This window comes from Lactuca serriola, chromosome 4 (assembly GCF_051521515.1).
Source record: "Lactuca serriola cultivar US96UC23 chromosome 4, Lser_US96UC23_V15, whole genome shotgun sequence".
Taxonomy (NCBI): Eukaryota; Viridiplantae; Streptophyta; class Magnoliopsida; order Asterales; family Asteraceae; genus Lactuca; species Lactuca serriola.
This window is the reverse complement of record NC_136411.1, coordinates 150991212-150996400: the sequence shown is the minus strand read 5'-3', so window position 1 is coordinate 150996400 and position 5189 is coordinate 150991212. Positions and strand designations below refer to the sequence as shown.

The window sequence follows — 5189 nt, the reverse complement described above, 5'->3', positions numbered from 1 at the left end:
TCCCGCGACTGCCACTTTCGAGCTAAAGGGTCATATCCTAGCTTTACTTAAAGAAATACCGTTTTATGGAAAAGACCATGAAGATGCCTACAAGCATTTGGACGAAGTCAATGATGTAGCTGATTACTTCAATGTTCCAAATGTGCCCCGTGAGACTCAGCTACTTCGTATGCTTCCAGTGACATTCAAAGGTGCTGCAAAAGACTGGCTCAAGTCACTTCCCCCCGGATCAGTCACCACTTGGGCCAAGATGAAAGAAGAATTCATTGATCACTTTTTCCCACCTTCCAAGATAGCCAAGTTGAAGAAGGCCATTGCTAACTTTGAATAACAAGCTGGAGAGTCACTATATGAAGCATGGGAGAGGTACAAGAGTTTACTAAGAAACTGCCCACACCATGACCTAAACAGCCAGCAAGAAGTCTCCATCTTCTATGATGGAGTCAATGTCACAACCAAGCAGTTACTAGACTCGCAAGGCCCGCTCACAAAGAAGCCGCCCCCGGTGATCAAAGAATTGATTGAAGAATTCTCTAAACACTCTAGAGAATACCACAACCCTAGACATGATGTCACTAGGGGAGCCGCTTATGCAGCTACTGAAGACTTATCCGCGGTCATGGCTATGCTAAAAACCATGGATAGGAGGATGGATAAAATGGATCAAACGATCCATGCTATTCGGGTGGGCTGTGAAAACTGCAATGGGCCTCACCTCACTAGAGACTGTGATTTAGATGAGAATGGCAACAAGAAGGTGCAAGTGTGTTACTCAAGTGGAGACCGATATGATGAAGACTGGCGCAAAAAAAAAAAAAAAGAATGGCTCCCTTATGAAGAGTACAAGAAAGCCAAGGAGGAAAGGTTTAGGCAAAAAGGGAGAGGGTTCTACCAAAAGGAGGAGCCAGTGCAAGAGAGGAAGCCAAGCTTGGAAGAAATGCTCACCAAATTTGTAGTTGCTTCAGAAAAAAGACATAGTGATCATGATGCTGCAATTCAAGAAACAAGGACCATGCTTAGGAACCAGCAAGCATCTATCCACAATATAAAAACGCAGCTTGGGCAACTTGCTCAATAAATCAACCAAAGGTCACCGGGCGAACTTCCTAGCAAAACTGAAAATAACCCATGAGGCGCGCACATAAACATAGTCACAATAAGAAGTGGGAAGATAATCACTCCCCTGGCACCTATTCAGACTGAGTCATCCAAGGAATCACAGAAGGAGGAGGCAGAAAAACAAGCAGAAAACCAAGACATACAATCTGACATCCCTACTCGCCGAGTACCACATATGGACTCGGCGAGTACACCACCAAATCCCAAAGAGCAGGTCCCTGAAAAAATTTACCAGCCTCCAATGCCATACCCAGCCCGAGCTAAGAAGGAAAAGCAGGAAGAGGAGTATCATAAGTTTCTAGATCATATCAAGACTCTTCAAATCAATATACCCTTCATTGAAGTTGTCATGCAAATGCCCAAGTATGCAAAGTTCCTTAAGGAACTTCTCACTAATAGAAGGAAGATGGAAGAAGTGAAGAAGGTAGTACTCAATGAAAACTGCTCAGCTGCTATGCTAAATAAGCTACCAAAGAAGAAAGGTGATCCGGGGAGTTTGACTTTACCTTGCCAATTTGGCAACTTGGCCACCATTCATGCCTAAGCCGATTCGGGAGCAAGTGTGAACCTAATGCCATACTCATTCTTTAAGAAGTTGGATCTCCCGGAACCTAGGCCAATTCGCATGGCAATTCATTTGGCAAACAAGACAGTCACCTTCCCAAGAGGCATATGCGAAGACATACTAGTCAAGGTGGACAAATTTGTCTTTCCCGCTGATTTTATCATTCTAGATATGGAGGCGGATCCACAAGTGCCAATCATCCTTGGAAGACCCTTCCTCAACACGGAAAGTGCTATAGTAGACATGAGGGACTCGAAGCTCACCTTGCGGGTAAGAGAAGATTCAGTCACATTTGGGGTAGACCAAGCTATGAAGTATTCAAGGAACAGTGACGACACGACATTCTCAATTGATATGCTTGACGAATTATTGGAGGAATGCATAACTGAAGATTCCAGCAAGTTCACAACTGATGATGAAGAATTTGATCCAGAAAAAGACTTAATGGAAATTGAAAGACTGCTGGAAGAAGCAGATTATGAAGAATTGGTGAAGCAAACTAACAGTCCTACTCGCCGAGTAGGACCGATATACTCGCCGAGTTCCTCCTTAGAAAAGGAAAAAGTCGTGAATACAACCACAAACTCGCCGAGTACCCTACATGCACTCGGCGAGTCCAACAGTCAGAACCAAAAAACGGAGCTCAAAACTTTACCAGAACATTTAGAGTATGCTTTCCTTGAAGAAGGCAACCAAAAGCCTGTAATCATAGCCGCTGACTTGTCCAATTCCGAAAAGGAAGAGCTCGTGCAAGTGTTGAAGAAGCGGAAGTGGGTCATAGCATGGAGCATCACCGACATCAAGGGAATAAGCCCATCTTATTGCTCCCACAAGATCAATCTGGAAGAAGGAGCAAAGCCGGTTGTACAACACTAGAGAAGGTTAAACCCAAACATGCAAGAAGTAGTCAAGAAGGAAGTGGTCAAACTCTTAGATGCGGGAATTATCTATTCCATTTTCGACAGTCCATGGGTGAGTCCGGTCCAAGTGGTGCCCAAGAAAGGAGGGATGACGGTCATAACCAACGAAAAAACGAGCTAATTCCGACACGAACGGTAACCGGTTGGAGAGTGTGCATCGATTATCGAAAGCTAAACGATGCCACTCGTAAAGACCATTTTCCCTTACCTTTTATTGATCAAATGTTAGAAAGACTATCGGGCCATAGCTACTATTGCTTTCTAGATGGATTCTCGGGTTATTTTCAAATACCCATAGACCCAATGGACCAAGAAAAGACCACATTCACTTGCGCAAGTGGGACTTTTGCTTATAGACGCATGCCTTTTGGGCTATGCAATGCACCCGCGACTTTTCAAAGGTGCATGACAGCCATATTCCACGATATGGTGGAAAAATTCATGGAAGTTTTTATGGACGACTTTTCTGTTTTTGGATCTTCTTTCCATGATTGTCTCACAAATCTTGACTTAATGCTTGCTAGGTGTGAAAAAACCGACTTGGTCCTCAATTGGGAGAAATGTCACTTTATGGTCAAGGAGGGGATAGTTTTGGGCCACAAGGTTTCCAAAATGGGAATTGAAGTGGATAGGGCAAAGATTGACACCATTGCCAAATTAACCCCACCAACTAATGTGAAGGGCATCAGGAGTTTTCTAGGACACGCGGGTTTCTACCGGCGTTTCATAAAAGATTTTTCCAAAATAACTAGACCTCTAACACAATTACTACTAAAAGACGCACCATTTACTTTTACTAAAGAATGTTTTGAGGCATTTGAATGTTTAAAGGAAAAATTAACTAATGCCCCGATCGTTATTGCACCAAATTGGAACTTACCCTTTGAGATTATGTGTGATGCTAGTGACTTTGCATTAGGAGCAGTCCTTGGTCAAAGGGTTGATAAGCACTTTCGACCCATATATTATGCTAGCAAGACTCTAAATCCATCCCAAGAGAATTACACCACCACTGAAAAGGAATTATTAGCTGTGGTGTATGCTTTTGACAAATTCCGCCCTTACTTGGTTTTATCCAAAACTAATGTTTTTACTGACCACTCGGCTATCAAGTATTTGTTTGAAAAACAGGATGCCAAGCCAAGACTGATACGATGGGTGCTACTTCTTCAAGAATTCGACATAGAGATACGAGACAAGAAGGGAATGGAGAATGTAGCAGCTGACCACTTGTCAAGGCTTGAGAACCCGCAATTGCAAGAAGATAAAGTTGGAGACGACTTCTCGGACGAGTACATTATGGTGACAGTGGGAGAAGAGCCATGGTTCGTAGACATAGCTAATTATTTAGCTACAAAATGCATCCCGAAAGATTTTAGCAGTCAACAAAAGAAGAAATTCTTTTCTAAATTAAAATATTACTTTTGGGACGAGCCATACCTCTTCCGGAGCTGTGCGGATGGGGTCATACGAAGATGCGTATTTGGGAAGGAAAGCCGGAAAATATTAGAGCATTGTCATAGCGGGCCCACGGGTGGACATCATGGAGCACACTACACGGCAAAGAAGATCTTTGACATTGGGTTCTATTGGCCCACAATTTTTAAAGATGCAGCCCAATTTGTCAAAGAATGTGATGCTTGTCAAAGAGTGGGAAACATTTCATCTCGAAATGAAATGCCACAACATAGTATCCAAGTGTGGGAGGTGTTTGATGTGTGGGGAATCGACTTCATGGGACCATTTCCCATGTCTAAAGGAAACAAATACATCTTAGTGGTGGTGGATTATGTATCCAAATGGGCGGAGGCACAAGCATTACCAACAAATGACGGTCGGGTGGTGGTGCAGTTTTTAAAGAAATTATTTTCACGATTTGGAGTCCCGAAAGCCCTTATAAGTGACCGAGGCACACATTTTGCCAATGACCAATTGGAAAAGGTGTTAAAGAAATATGGGGAAACCCATAAGTTTTCCACATCGTACCATCCACAAACTAGTGGACAAACCGAAGTGACAAATCGAGCTTTAAAGCGAATTTTGGAGAAATCGGTGGGGAGCAATCGCAAGGAATGGTCGGATAAGCTAGATGATGCACTTTGGGCTTTTCGTACAGCTTTCAAAACACCTATTGGTACTACACCATATAGGTTAGTTTATGGGAAGCAATGCCATTTACCGGTGGAGCTAGAGCATAAGGCGTTTTGGGCTCTAAAGAGGTGTAACTTCAACATGGAGGAACTAAAGAGCAACCGGTAATGCAAATGAATGCTCTTGAGGAGCTAAGGAATGATGCATACTCTAGTTCATGGCTTTATAAAGAGAATACCAAGATGTGGCATGACAAAAGGATTAAAGATAAAGAAATTCATGAAGGCCAAAAAGTGTTGCTCTTCAATTCACGACTAAAGCTTTTCTCGGGAAAACTCAAGTCAAGATGGGATGGTCCTTTTCTAGTGAAGACGGTGTTTCCACATGGTGCTATAGAGCTATTGTAAAGAGATGGCACGCCTTTCAAGGTAAATGGTCATAGGGTCAAAAAGTATGAAGAAGGAGTCCCCCGGAATGAAGGAATGGAAGAGTTG

At 43.0% G+C, this 5189-nt stretch overlaps 1 non-coding gene across 1 annotated transcript; it reads right to left on the bottom strand.

The window, feature by feature from the left end:
* Positions 1-298: 298 nt before the first annotated feature.
* LOC145103493 (small nucleolar RNA R71) lies at positions 299-405 on the bottom strand. The gene has a single exon (XR_013706582.1). It is a non-coding gene; the product is annotated as a small nucleolar RNA R71 (small nucleolar RNA).
* Between the last annotated feature and the right edge of the window lie 4784 nt (positions 406-5189).